Here is a 15,644-nt window from a genome sequence, read left to right as displayed (position 1 = left end):
GGGAGAATTGGGTTCTGATGATGGCAAGTGATCTTGGTTTGTGTTGTTTATTTTCTTACATTTGCCCCCCACCATCTGGTTAACTCTAGTGCTACCCACCCTAGCTAAATCTGACTGGAGCCTGTCCTTCCTGTGATCCTGGTTGTGTCAGAATTCCTCAGAGTCAAGCTGTCTCTGGGATCCTATGATTCTGGGATCCTGTGATACTGGGCTTGTTAAATCACCTGGGAGTGGGGCTTCCTCTAGGTGTTGTGGGACTGGCTGCAGAGCTTGCAAGGTCTGCTCTGGACCCCAGCCCAGACAGACAGGAAGGAACCTGAGTCATTGGGCTGGTGGAGTTCCTGTGTGCCTGGTCCCACTGGTCCCAGTTACTCCCAGTGTTGGGACAGATGTTGGTTCCTACTTACCTCTGATCCTGGGTGTGTCAGAGCGCCTGGGAGTGGAGCTTCCTTTGAGTGTTATGGGATTGGCTGCCTAAATTTTTCTTACAAGCACACAGAAAACCAAAACCACTTTGTCAAGTTGTCCTTTTTTCCCCTATCTGATTAAAATATTAAATCACCCAAGCTCTAGGAAAACAGATAGAGTTACTGTTTTATTATGTCGAAGTGAACTTTGAGATTAATCTTAGCTCACATGACAACTTGCCTTTCTCCAAGTAAGCTTAAATTTGTCATCCACTAAAGCCATCTTACCAACTAGGGACAATGGAGGAGCTTAGATCCAAAGTCCACCACCCACTTTTGATGAAGGATGATGAAGAAAGGGCTTTTTTAAAAGGCCATTGCTGATATAGAGATGCATTCACATGTGGAAGCAAGCCAATGTGTTCAGCCAACAAGATTAATGCCAACCAAGTCTTTGTGCTTTGCTAAGAGTGACACAATAGAAGGCCTTGCCTCTTAAAGAAGCCTGCACGTACCTGGGACACAAAGCCTCAGTAGAACCCAGTCATCTGTATCAATAAAATGGGAGGGTTTTTTCCTGAGAATTTCTATAAGAAAGCTTAGGTTATTTACTCCATCAGGATGGCAGCCAGCCATACTGAAGAATATTAACAGTCACAGCAGTGCCTTATTGTCTCGGCATAAGAATATTTGTTTAAATATTAAACAGTGAAATCTTGCCTGGTCATTAAAGAACATTTAAAAAAAAACAGGACGGAAATCAGTTAATAATCTTTGACTGCCCAACTAAGTGGCTTGAATGTCATTTGTCTTAATGGCATGTCACCCACCCAGAGGAAGCCTTGTGTATCACACTCCCAGCTTCATTCGCACACAATGTTTACCACGCCCCCATGATACGTGCCTTTCTTCTCTGAAAACGTGCAGAGGCTGAAGAAAAAATCTCTGTCGTCTCAAGACCTCTTCTAAACAACCTTGTAAGGTTGGATTTGTAATTTCTATTTGCCATGTAGGATAGTTCGGCCCATGAGAGATATACTGAGTAAAAATGCTTTTAGAATCAGATGTAAGTCAGCTCAAATGTACATGCTGGCTGGTTTTCCTCTTAGCCCAGTTCCTCAATTCATTTCAATTTAAAAACATCGCTGCATGTCCACAGTGAGCTTATGGTCGCTTTAACAAAGTGAGGAGGAGGCTGTGAGGACTTAGCTGATGCACATGCCACCAGAGGGGGTTACACTGTTAGTACTAACTTCCATCTGAGAAGCCTTTCCCAATATGACTACTATCATATGGCTCACTGACATACTCTCAAGGATTTTCATGCAACTTCTGTCAAACACAGTGATAAAGAGGAATGGTTATCAGGCCATGTTTTACTGAGAATTATGATTTGCTTGTTGATGTAGGTTCAGTGAATGCTTGGAACACCTTCAACAAGGGCAATCCATGGGCAGCACACTGATGAGAAGTAGCTATTTTGCTAAATGTACTTGGTGCTTTTGAATCGAAGAGCTGTCATTTGGGTTTAGCATATCTTACTAATAGCTTCAAATAACATTTCTTAGCTTATTGTTAGTGGTGTGACTTTAACTTGTAATACAGATACAAACAGTCATTCCAGGTTGTTATCATTTAAACAGTTATTTCCTGAGTACCTACTACCTGCCAGATATGTGATACTAGTGACAGAGGACCAGGATCTTGGAAGTGAAATGAGAAGGATGTTAGAAAGGACAGACACACATGCACCATATGCTGTTGGTGTGGGATTTGGTGACAAAGTCATTGGTAACCTCATGGAATGGTAGGGGAAGCCTGGGAAGGGTGAAGGGCTGATAGGAAAGTATTTGGGTTAATGAGAGAAAAGAATCTGACAAAAGTTTGGGAAGAATTTTACTTCATAGAAGTGTTAAGAGCTATCCCCTCCCCGGCCCCATGGGGTGGCTGCACTGCCCTGACCAGGCAGGGAGGGGAGGGCTGGACAGGCCAACAGCCAGACAACCATGCCAAACTTCTGCACTACCCCAAACTGCACACGGAAGAGCACGCAGTTTGACCTGGCCTTCTTCAGGTTCCTACGGGACCCGGCCAGGTCACAACTGCTGCCTCCCTCAGACTTGTCAACACAGTGTTCAAATGCCGACCATTACTCATTGTCTCCCTTAGCTATTGGGACCACAGAGGATGAGTGTGAGGGCGTGGGAATAGATGCCAGAAGTGGGTTGAGAATTGTAAGAGAGCAGACTTAGAAGATAAAAATACCTGATCAACTAAATCAACATTATCGACTATGTGCCAAACACTTTGAGACCTTTATGATCTGTAGAACTAGTCCTTATCAGACAGTTCTTCGAGATACTGCAATACCAACAATATTTGATCTTACCAGTCATTTAAACAATACACATAGCAGACACAGAAAAAGAATAAAAGAATTGAGTGAAGATGAAATCAGGACTCTGAAACAGAAAAAAATTGAGGAAACTTCTGAACAAGAACAGGATACTAACAACAATGCTCAGAACCCCAGTGCAGAAACAGGGAACCAGCAGGATGGAAATGTGTTGCCTTTAACCCTTAAAGAGAAGGAGAACAAAGAATACTTCAAATCATTATTTGAGATTCTGATTCTCATGGGAAAGCAAAACATTCCCTTGGATGGGTACGAGGCTGACGTGATCCCAGAGGGTCTCTTTGCTCCAGATAATTTCCAGGTACTCCTGGAGTGCTGCGTCAATTCTGGAGAAGAGGTCCTAAGGAAACGCTTTGAGACCATGGCGGTCAACACGTTATTCACCTCTAAAACTCAGCAGAGACAGATGCTGGAGATCTGTGAGAGCTGCATTTGGGAGGAGACACTCAGTGAAGTGAGGGACTCACACTTCTTTTCCATCATCACAGATGACGTGGTAGACAGAGCAGAAGAGGAGCACATGCCTGTGCTGGTGCGGTTTGTTGATGACGCTCATAACCTGAGAGAGGAGTTTGTGGGATTTCTGCTGTGTGAAGCTGATGCAGAGATTTTGGCTGTGAAATTTCACACTACGGGAACTGAGATGTGAGGATTGAATATGGAGTATTATTGTAGTCAGGCTTACATTGTGTGGATTTTCTTCCAAAATGAAAGTTGTTGCTTCAAGATTTTTAGAAAAATATCCCCAGGCTATCTACACCCTCTGTTCTTCCTGTGCCTTAAATGCATGGTTGCCAAAGTCTGTCCCTGTGATCGGGGTGTCCGTACCTTTAGGAACCATTGAGGAAGTCTGTTCTTTCTTCCATCGATCACTACAGCTGCTTTTAGAACTCAACAATGTAATTTCTGTTCTTTTTCAGAATAGTGAAGAACGGGCTAAAGAACTGAAGGAAATTTGTCATTCCCGGTGGACAGGCAGGCATGATGCCTTTGAAATATTAGTGGATCTGCTACAAGCACTTGTCTTATGTTTAGATGGTATAATAAATAGTGACACAAATGTTAGGTGGAATACCTATGTAGCTGGATGAGCATTTGTACTCTGTAGTGCAGTGACAGATTTTGATTTCATTGTTACCACTGTTCTTAAAAATGTGTTATCTTTTACGAGAGCCCGGAAGAATCTCCGGGGACAGACGTCCGGTGTCTTCTTCGCAGCCAGCAGCTTGACTGCAATATTGCACTCACTTAATGAGGTGATGGAAAATATTGAAGTTTATCATGAATTTTGGTTTGAGGAAGCCACAAATTTAGCAACCAAACTTGACATTCAAGTGAAACTCCCAGGGAAGTTCCGGAGAGCCCAGCAAGGTAACCTGAAATCTCAGCTAACCTCCGAGAGTTACTCTAAAGACACTCTCAGTGTTCCAACAGTAGAGCACATTATTCAGGAACTTAAAGGTATTTTCTCTGAACAGCACCTCAAAGCTCTGAAATGCCTATCTCTGGTACCCTCAGTGATGGGGCAGCTCAAATTTAACATATCAGGAGAGCACCATGCTGACATGTACAGAAGTGACCTACCCAATCCTGACACCCCTCTGTCGAGCTTCACTGTTAGAGAATCAACTGGAAACACAAAGGAAAAATGTTGAGCTCTCGTCTACCATTTATGAAGTCTTCCATCTTCCTGACATCAAGTTTTTCCCAATGTATATGCTTTGCTGAAGGTCCTGTGTATTCTCCCTGTGATGAAAGTTGAGAATGAGCTCTATGAAAATGGACAGGAGCGTCTCAAAGCATACTTGCGGAACACTCTGACAGACCAGAGGTCAAGCAATTTGGCTTTGCTTAACATAAATTTTGATAGAAAACATGATTTAGCTTTAATGGTGGACACATACATCAAACTATACAAATAAATCAGAGCTTCCTACAAATAATTCAGAAACCATTGAAAATACTTAAAAGATTTTAAAACTGGCTGTTGTCTTTCTTATATTTCTGTTTGGAAGAAAAGCTGTAAGGTATAGTAGGCCAGTTAATGACTTCCTGATAGACCTCCAGTTTACCATACCATTAGCTATTGGTAATCCATGTATTTAAACTGCCCCTGTTTGAACTCTCATGCTTTTAATACCTGTCTATTCTTCCAGAAGTTGGCATTTGGAGTGCCAGAATGCCTCTCTTCTAGTGGCACTCTGGAAATGTTTTAGTTAAAAGTAATTTTAGGGGCTGGAGAGATGGCTCAGCGGTTCAGAGCACTGACTACTCTTCCAGAGGTCCTGAGTTTAATTCCCAGCAACCACATGGTGGCTCACAACCATCTATAAGGGGATCCAATGCCCTCTTCTGGTGTGTTTGAAGAGAGCAACAGTGTACTCATATATATATAAAATAAATAAATCTTTTTAAAAATGTCATTTTAAGCCAGGTGGTGGTGACACATACCTTTAATCCCAGCACTTGGGAAGCAGAGGTGGGCGGATTTCTGAGTTCGAGGCCAGCCTGGTCTACAGAGTGAGTTCCAGGACAGCCAGGGCTATACAGAGAAACCCTGTCTGGAAAAACCAAAAAAAAAAAAAAAAAAAAAAAAAAAAAAAAAAAAAAAAAAAAGTCATTTCATTTTAAATATAACATTATCATTGTTGATCCAGTTGTCAGTTATTAAGTTATCAGGTCTTTGGAAAATGATTTTTGTGAGAGAAATACATTTTATAATTTTTCATGATGGAATACGCCATTGACTTTTGACTTGGAGTTATAGGTGTTTCAAATCTGTGGTAGCAGCACTTGGAAGGCAGAGGCATGAGGATAACAAGTTGAAGGCCAGCCTGGACTACATAGTGAGAGCCTGTTTCAGAAAGCAAGTGAGGACGGGGGTGGAGCTTAGTGTGGAGCTCTTGCCTAGCATGTAATATGCAAGCCCTAGGCTCTAGCCTCCGTACTGCAAACGCAAAAACAACAGGTCAGCTTGTAATGGGCAGTCACAGGACGTAACAGGCAGCCTTTTGTGTAGATTCTGTCAGGGCCGAAGAACCTCAAACGAACAAGTTAAAGTAAGAATGGCACAGCCAGGCACTGTTGCTCCGAATTTGACTGTTGCTGTTTACATTCCTTTGCTGAGCCCACATTTTCCTAGGTTTTTTTACCATTCACTTCTGCTTCATGGAAAAGACAGACCCAGAGGCCATCAGATAGGCAACTGACTTGTCTGTTTTCTTCTTTTTACATGATTATGTCTACTGCCTTGTCTTGATTTATAAGCAAAACCTACAGAAATAAATGTTTTGAGGTTTATCTAAAAATAATACACAAAATATTGCTGTTATTTTTAGTGAATAAAATAAATTTTGTATAGTTTATTTCAATCTAATTAAAATGTGAATTTTGTTTAAAAAATAGAAGTGTTAAGAGCTGTGGCAATAGGGGAAATTTTTAGTGAAGAAAAACAAGATTTAGGAGAGTGAGATGAAGTCATGTTTGTAAGACAATATCAACCAGCAGTAGAAACAAAACATACAAACAAAAAGGTATTTGTTGTTTCAAAGAAAGGGAGAAGTTTTTGCTCACTGTGTACCTAGGAGCAGAAAGAGAAAGTGCAGAGCTAGTTTATTATCTAAGAACAGCTATGATGCTTGTCATAAAACCATAGAAAGCCATGGAAACCAGAGTGTGTATGTGAGGGATTTGAAAATAAAGCTTTCTGATTCCATATTACCATACAGATCTTAGCTGGAGCACTTTGAGTTTTATCCTAGAGATTTCTAAGGCTATTTTTCTATGAAGATTTGTTCTTTTCATCTAAGAGGTTTAGGCATGTAAGAGGTAGAAAGTATTGGTTGAAAGAACCATGCTGTTAATTAATGTAAACTTGAGTGATATAATCTTTTTTTTTTTTTTTTTGAGACAAAGTTTCATTAAGTCTCCCTGTTTGACTTGGCTATGTACACCAGACTGACCTTGAACTCATAGAGATCTGTCTACCTGTCTGTGATTGCTGGGTTTAAACATGTGCATCACTATATCCAGCCAATATGAAATATTCTTAATCATAAAATTGTATTAACATTGACTAGAGTCTTCTATGACTTAGATGATTCCAAGAAGTTGCAAAGAATTAATATTGCAAACACTGTGATATGAATAGAGATAGATTCATTCTATATTAACATTTTTATACTAACCTCTAAAGGGCCAGATAATTTTACATCTTCATACTGTGTGGTTTCTGTAGGAGCTACTGAGTTCACCCACTATAATTGAAACTGACGCTAGACAATGTTTCAGTGGGAGGTTGAACAAATGTATAAATTCTTCATCATATTTTTTCATAGCCAATAGACAAATAGATATGTTCTAGTGGAATTTCATTTGCAAATGTGGATTTACAAATCTGGACTTGGTCATGGGCAGTTCACCAACCTCCTTGTAGAGGTTGGTTTATTTAAAGAAATCTCATACTTTTAGATAATACCACATTGTGATAAAGTCTTTGGTACCCTGGGCTGTCTCAGGCATCATCTCATTTTGTAAACTACCTGAACCATGATGTACTTGAGCTTATGAAATGAGAGACTATTACAGCTAAGTTGTCAGGTTTTGAAAGTTGTGGGAGGTAAGCTGGGCATGGTGGTGCATGCCTTTAATCCCAGCACTTGGGAGGCAGAGGCAGGTGGATTTCTGAGTTCGAGGCCAGCCTGGTCTACAGAGTGAGCTAGCTCCAGGACAGCCAGGGCTATACAGAGAAACCCTGTCTCAAAAAAAAAAAAAAAAAAGTTGTGGGAGGTGATTCTAGATGACCTTGTTTCCAGCTCTTAATCCCTTTATTCCTAGTTTCCTTGATTGTAGAATGGGGAGTCCTGCTTCATCAGGTGATGATAAAGGGCAATTGTTCGTTATATCTTATTTCTTTATTTTGTTTTTTATTGTCATTCTTACCATGACAGCTTCATAAACACACTCACTTCCTTTCAAACTTGTCATGTCTTTCACCTTGTTCACTCATCCCCAGACTCTCCTCACTTTACCTCCTGTTGGTTTCCTTCCTTCCCCAGTGTCTTCTCTACTTCCATGTCACATATACAATTGGTTATATGCATCTGTACATGTATTAGGATCCAAATAAGGAAAAAAGCAATATTTGTCTTTCTGGTTCATTTAATGTGATGATCTCCAGATTCACGTGTTTTCAGATAAGTAGCCTAATTCCATTCATTTCTTTGGCTGTGTAAATCTCCTTGTGTGTGTGTGTGTGTGTGTGTGTGTGTGTGTGTGTGTGTTGACTTTTTAAATAACATTCATCTATTATGGCATACTCTATAATATGGCTGTGATAATAAACACAGTTGTACAACTATCTTTGTGGTACTTATATTATTCTTAGGCATATAACCAGAAATAGTATGGCTGGGTCGTATGGAAGGCCTGCTTTCTGTTTTTTTGGGTGATTTCCATACTTCCTGGACCCATTTATAGTCTCCTCGGCAGTGTGTGAGATATCCCCTCTCCTACACACTCAACAGCATGCATACTTATTCTGTTGTGTTAATGATAGGCATTATAATGATAGGAAAGTAAAGGGAGATACATCTTAAATTAGTTTTAATATGCATTTACTGATGTTTAAGAATGTTGAAATTTTTTCATATGGCTATTTTTATTTCATATTTTGGAAATTGTTTATTCATTTTATTAGCCATGTTATTGAGTTATTTGGGCTTTTATGACTTAGTTTTTTAAAGTTCTTTTCATATTCTAGATATTAATTCCCTGTGTATAGACTTTATAGATAGTAAAAATTTTTACCCATTCTGTAAGCTGTCATTTCTCACAATTAATTGTTTCTTTTTTCATGAAGAAGCTTTTAATTTTGTGCCATTTCATTTAGTGTGTATTTATGGTTCTGTCTTAGGTTTTCATTGCTGTGAACAGACACCATGACCATGACAACTCTTATAAAGGAAAACATTTAATTGAGCTGGCTTGTAGTTTCAGAGGTTTAGTCCATTATCATCATGGGGGAAACATGGCAGTATGCAGGCAGACATGATGCTGGAGGAGCTAAGAGTTCTATATCTTCATTTGAAGGCAGGAGAAGGAGACTGTGTGCCAACAGCCTGACCATAGGAGACCCCAAAACCCACCCCACAGTGATGCATTTCCTCCAGCAAGGCCATGCCTAATCTAACTAGGCCACACCTCCTAACAGTCAACTCCTTATGGCCAAACATTCAACACATAAATCTCTGAGGGTCATATATATTCATACCACCACAGACAGGGTCTTTATCATCAATGTTGAATGTCAAATTCTCCTAATTGCTGTGATATTAAGGCAATTCCTCTCCATCCTCATCATTCTACCTTGATCCAGGCAAAGGTTTCAGCCTGCACGTGGAAGTCTCATAGAATAACCTCTTTGAAAGAAAACTTTGTATCAGTTTTAGTTCTTGTTTCATTAGCACAGCCAGTAATCAAAGCCCTCTTTTAGAGTCTTTCTTTGTGTGGGCCACCATATTGAGGGATCATGATTTGAAATGGAACCATTGAAGTTAAGATCTTATTTGGTAAAGTAAAACTGTCCTTTGACCTCTTCACAGAAAGGTCTATCAGGGTAAAAATAGGACAAATGAATTTTTCACTTCCTCATTACTTCTACAAATAGTGTAGATGGATTGAGTCACATGCCACCTAGAAACTGTCCTTAAAACTAGTTCTCACAGAACAGGACAGAACAGAAATGGCACATCTATTCACCCTACAATATTATAGAGTTCCCAGGAAGGATTTGTCTTAACAAACAAAGATAACCCAACTTGCTTTTACTCTCTGTGAAAGCAACCTTCCAGCTTTAGCGTTGGAAATCCACATAATTCGAGTAAATGGGTGATATCCTTGAAATTATAGAAGACACAGTGACTTATAACCAAGCTGTAATTCATAAAACACCATGACAGGAAGCACTAGTTTAGACTCCTTGTCATGAATGAGAAAATGGAAGAGCAGAGAGGTTAAGCATTCTATTAGTTTAAGGATCCTTCTGAATTATTCCACGCTAGCATCACAGATGCTAGGTAGGATCAGCAACACTTTCCTGACTCCCAGGATCAGGTCAGACTGTGTTAACTGCATCTGATTGTTTTATCCCAGGAATTACCCAGTAGATGGTGAACAGTAGAAGTTGTACCAACTTTTAATGAATGCCTGCAAGAATAAATACCATCAGTGATATTAGGCAGAATGAACAGCATGGGAAAGAGCTGGCCAAGATGATGGTATTTTTGTGTGGAGTCAGTGTTGGAAGGAGACTCAGGGGCAGACCCTGCATTTTATTTCAACTGTACATAGCAGCACTTGATCCTTCCAATGGCATAACTCCATTATGAAAAAGTAAAACAAATAAAGCCAGCAAGATGGCAAAGAGGATGTAGAAAAAGTGGCCAAGAGAGATGTGGGGGCTGGTGGTGCGTTCATTAAACATTTTTGTGCTATGTTTTCCTCCTTACGTCACTGTTTTCATGCTTCTTCCCCTTCTAAGGACAAGAGAATAGAGTCAGAAGCATCTACTTTCTGCTGTTGAGTTAACAAGATGGGTGGTAAATCCACAGGGCAGAGGTCACGTCTACACTCTGTAAGCCTTTCAGAAATATTTACTTTAGAGGTAGGGGCTGATGCATGTTCATAAACCCAATCCACCAGAGAAAAGAATACAGATTCTGTAGACGCCTACTAGCTGTCCCTTGAGTTCAGGTTAAACAGTCCACTGTTCCACATAGAACAGAAGCTTCCTGGAAACAAGACAGCCCTGCAATGACCCTGAGTCAGGGTTGTCTTAGAGATTGTTGCCATGTATTGAAATCAGCCAAGGGGCTGCGTGCCTGCTGCTGGTGCCCTAGCCAAAGGGAAGGGCAAGGTCAGGAGACCTGGGAAGGACCAGTTCTGTGCAGTGTGTTGATTCGGGCAAATGTGGTTGTATGTTGCAGTTCTTTTTTTTTTTTTTCTTTTTTTTTTTTTTGGTGCTTCCATTAAAAAAGAAAAATCCTCCCTTCTAAATTGACACTCAGTCAAGGCTGTTCTTCAAGGAGATTTGTCTGTGCTTAGTGGGAGAGGTAGAAATGAGTAGAAACAGATTTAGCTCTATCAGTGAGAAAGGCATCATGGACACTTATAGGTCTACATCAGACCCTGGCTGGCCTGCTTTTGATGCTGTGTCAGAATACAGACCCTCCATGTCTTTCCCTCCATGCCTTTCTAGAAGGCTGACTCTTAAGGCTGAAGATCATACCTCTGAATCTACAAAAAAACTATGCTTCAATTTAAGTAAGACTTGGAAATTCCAGCCCATCTGGCTGTGGTATGGGTCTTTGGGTGACTGTAATTTATTCCTAAGGATCAGAGAACTTAATATTTACCAGGTAGCAAACTTTTATTTATTTATTTTTTCTGCAAGAGAAGCATTTGTCAGCCTTGCAGTCATTTTAGATATGACCTCTGAAAGGGACATTCCTTCATTCTTCTTGCTCTACAGGCATAAACATTCCGCATTTTAAACTCAAGACATACAATGTTATCTGCTCCTGCTGTCTTATGTAACTTTTTAAGAATGCTGAAAGACTTTCCGGCCTCTGTGGGTTGGGGAATGGAGGAGAGAAGAGAAGGGGGTTGGGGAGAGGGGGAGGGAGGGAGTTCAGAGGGCAGGAAAACTCAAGTTCTTTCCATATATCACTGCATTTGGCCGTTTGTGACATGAAGTTATTGCAATTAAGATACGAGCCGGATGTGTGGGCTTAGCAACCTCAGCTGATATCACAAGCATGTATTGATAATGAAAGCTTGAAGGAGGAGATGTGGAAAACTGTCTTTCGTGGTTTCCTAGGAAGGGGATAAACTGTATGGATAAAGAGAAGAAATGCTCCATGCTTATCTAGGAGAAGAGAAGACTGTTTATTTTGCTGCAAAGGGGATGTTTCTGTCAAGTTTTAACTGTCAGTCTTCCAGTTTAGAGCTTTACATTGTTCAGTTTCCCCACTATCCCTCCTCAACACATACTGAATAGACTTGGGGTAGTTAAGGGACCTGGCAAACAGCTCCTGTTGTCAGAGTAAGGAGGGCAAAATTCAGGAATCTATGATTATAGGCACCCTTTAACTCGATTAAATGTGAGTTATCTATGAGAATAGGTAGGTAACCCTATTACTCATGCCAAAAGCAGTAAATAGATTTCATTTCAGAATCTCTCTCTCCTCCCTCTCTCCCTCTCTCTCTCTTCCCCTTGGCCCCCCGTGTGTGTTGAATATTGGAATCCAATGTCTTTCTCAATTGCTTTACTTTTTTGTAGACAGGGGTCTCTCATTGAACTTAGAGATTACTTTGGCTTGCCTAAATGGGTCAGGCAGTGAATTCCAGGTACCCTCTTGCCTCTGCCTCCCAGTGTACTCGTCATAGGATTTACCCATTTTACCTCCCATTGTGGTGGCTCAGTTCTAGATGAGTCTTATGAACAGAGCTCAGGGCAATTCAGAGACACAAAGACTTCAGACAGAATCCCTACTGTGTTACTCAGCACAATCTAAACACATTTCCTGTTCCTCAGGAAGGTAAATGAAGAGATCCCCCCCCCCGTTGGACATAATTCCTGCTACAGGTGAAAGTCAAAGAAAAGAGGATGGAAAGTATTAAATGTTATTAATTTTTGTTGTAGAGTTGTCTTCTTTATATAAGAAAAAATGTCCTGGTATTATTCCTTTAGGAATATGTAAGTAAAGATCTGTGTCTTGCTTCTGTTCAGCCACAGGAATTCACTGGGACCTCTGGTCTTAATTTTCCTTGTTGTGAAAGAAGACATAGTATGTCAAGGCAAAAATATGATCCCCAGAGCATCCCATCTAAGGAAATCCAATCTAGGTGGAAACCATCATTTTCTCTTAGGGGGCGACCCTGGCTACCTTTGGTATTGGAGTTAATAGGAGATCTATTTCTCCCTCCCTTGCCTGCTAGGATCCTGAGCACAGAAATCCTGCGTGGATGCTGCCTTCTCCAGCATTTCCAGCTTTCCTCATAGAAGAAATTCCCATTGATAAGATGGGAATTCTTTTAAAGACTAGCATCCTTCACTATAAATTATGTTATACAATTTCTGGGTCTTCAAGAAAAAGAGAATAAAGTGTGTGTCCTAACCCTGAAGGCCCTGACTGCCCCAGAGAGACTCCTGGCTTCATGAAAGGAGGCAGAATATGAGCATACAGATGTGATTGCCAAAAATCAATACAAAAGTAAGCAATAGACTTAGGTAAAGCATTTTGGTATACTTTATAAAATTTTGATTTATTAGCCAATCATGAAACTTTAAAATATTTAACAGCATCTTCTTCTCTTTCTTGTCAGTGTTTGGGTATTGAACCCAGAATATTGTGCAAGATAGGTAATCTCTGAACTAATGAGCTATATCTTAATAAAGTCACTACTAGATAATTTGTGATTTGAGAGGACCAGAAAGAGGAAGTGATGATCCACTATTTTTGGCTTTCTTCACATAAAGTATGTCAAGAGAACAAAATTAAGATTCTATCTCAAAAGGCACAGGCTGCATTTCCTTTTAAAGATTCACATAATCTAAAAGTATGTGGGGATTAGATCTCATTTTCAAAATGGTTCTCATTGGTCTTGGATCCCAGACCCTAAGCATCAAGAATGTCTGCAGGATTCTGCTAACCATCCCACATAGCAGCCTAAACTGAAAATATGTTGTTCAATGCTCCTGCAAGAAATGAGCTTTCTGGTGTTGATAGTTTCCTTTGCGTAAGTGCCTCTTTAATTCTTTTTCCCAAGTTGGAAGCTTAACTGGGTGGGATCTTGTCCTGAGGTTCCCACTCCCCTTTTTTCCATTTAGTATCAGGTAAAATGTTCTATAAACATCTTATACCCATGATCACTGACTTATTTCCACCATGGCATTTCATGATGACCCTTTTTCCCTCAAACTGTATATTTTTAAATTTTTCTTTGTACATCTTGCTCCCTTTCATTATAGATCTGCTAAAGAATGACTACTAATAACCACACAACACAGTCAATGCTAGGCTGTCTTGAAATCTTCTCTGCCAGCACCATTAATTCAAAACTCTTCAATTAGCTTCTGGTAAATTTTTAGGACAAAAGCAGAAAACAAGCACATCCTTTGCCAAAATATCACAAGAACAGTCTATAGGCCAGCTGATAATATTCTGCCCCTCTAAAACCTCTTGAGATGGGTGGGCATTGCCCTCATCACTACTGTTCTTGCTCCTACAAAGACATCCCATTAAACCCTGTTTAAAACATTCAACCACCTTTCTTCCTTCCTTTTTTCTTTCATTCTTTCTTTCATTCTTCCTTCCTTCCCTCCTTCCTTCCTTCCTTCCTTCCCTCCTTCTTTCTTTCCTTTTTCATTTTGTTTTATGATACATGGTTTCTTTGTGTAGCCTTGGCTGTCCTGAAACTTACTCTATAGATCAGGCTGGCCTTGAACTCATAGGGATCCTCCTGCCTCTGCCCCCTGAGTGCTAGGGTTAAGGGCCTGCACCACCACTACCTGCTTCAACAACTTTTCTAAAAGTGTCAAAGTCTTCTACATTCTACCATGAAGCAACATAGTCAAGTCTATCATAGCAATATGCCATTTTCTGGTGCTAACTTTTGTCTTAGTCACTGTTCTAGTGCTGTGAAGAGATACTATGACTAAGGGAACTCTAATAAAAGAAAGCATTTATTTGGGGTTTTGCTTAAAGTCTCAAAGTCTTAGTCCATTATCACCATGGGAGGTAGCACGTCAGTACATAGGCAGGCATCGTGCTAGAGTGGTAGCTGAAAGCTACATCCTGATTTGCAAGCAGAGGGGTGGGGAGGAGGAAGGGGGAGAGGGAGAGAGGGGAAAGAAAGGGAGAGGGAGAGAGAGAGGGAGAGGGAGAAGGAGAGGGAGAGGGAGGAAAAGCCTGAAGCTGGCACTTCTTTCAATGTGGCCACATCTAATATTCCTTCTAATCATTTCAGTTTCCTGCTGACTAAGCACTTAAAAAATATGAGCCTAAAATACAACCATTCTCACTCAAACCACCACACACAGTAAGAGATTAGCAATAATAACAGTATAGAATAGATTTAACCATATGTATAATATAAATTACTTTAAACTTATTTCTGGAAGCTCCCAGTCAAGTTTCCGAACCAAGGTGAGTGTGGTAAATAAAAATCACAAATAGTAAAACTATAGATAAGAGGCTGCTATGTTCATACCCCAAGAGCTGAACTTGCTTGCAACCTTCTCCTTCCTATGTTTCCATTTTGTTCTGTTTGTGTGTATGTATGCTTGCCGAAGACAGACGTAACACTGCTTTGCTTAGAAAAGCCCTAAACTTCGTGAAGATAAGACCCATAAGCCAAAAAGCACAAGACCATGTATTGAGGGATTATGTGGTAATCAAAATGTTGTTCTATCACAGAGAAGGACTGAATTTCTGGGATGTGGCAGAGATATGCTGGGATAAGGTAGAGTTGGGATGAGGTGAAATGAGTGGGGCTATGGTGGGGTGTAGTGTGGCTGTGATGGAGTGAATGGTCCTGGAATGCTGTAGGGTGGAGCTCTAAGAGTGGGATGAAGTTGTAATGGGATAGGGTTTGATGGAGTGAAGTGGAGCTATGATGGGGTGAAGTTGTGATGGAGTGGGTCTGTGATGGGTGGGATATGGTGTGATAGGATATGATGGGGTGAGTAGAGCTCTTATTGGGTAGAGTGAAGTTTTGATGGAGTGGGGTAGGGCTAGGATGGAGTGAGGTGGGGCTGA

At 40.5% G+C, this 15,644-nt stretch overlaps 1 pseudogene; it reads left to right on the top strand.

Annotated features, from left to right (window-relative positions):
* Nucleotides 1-2,413: 2,413 nt before the first annotated feature.
* Nucleotides 2,414-4,791, top strand: LOC116081895 (annotated as a pseudogene).
* Nucleotides 4,792-15,644: the final 10,853 nt, after the last annotated feature.

Source organism: Mastomys coucha, unplaced genomic scaffold (assembly GCF_008632895.1).
Source record: "Mastomys coucha isolate ucsf_1 unplaced genomic scaffold, UCSF_Mcou_1 pScaffold7, whole genome shotgun sequence".
Classification (NCBI taxonomy): domain Eukaryota; kingdom Metazoa; phylum Chordata; class Mammalia; order Rodentia; family Muridae; genus Mastomys; species Mastomys coucha.
This window is presented reverse-complemented; position numbering and strand designations above follow the sequence as displayed.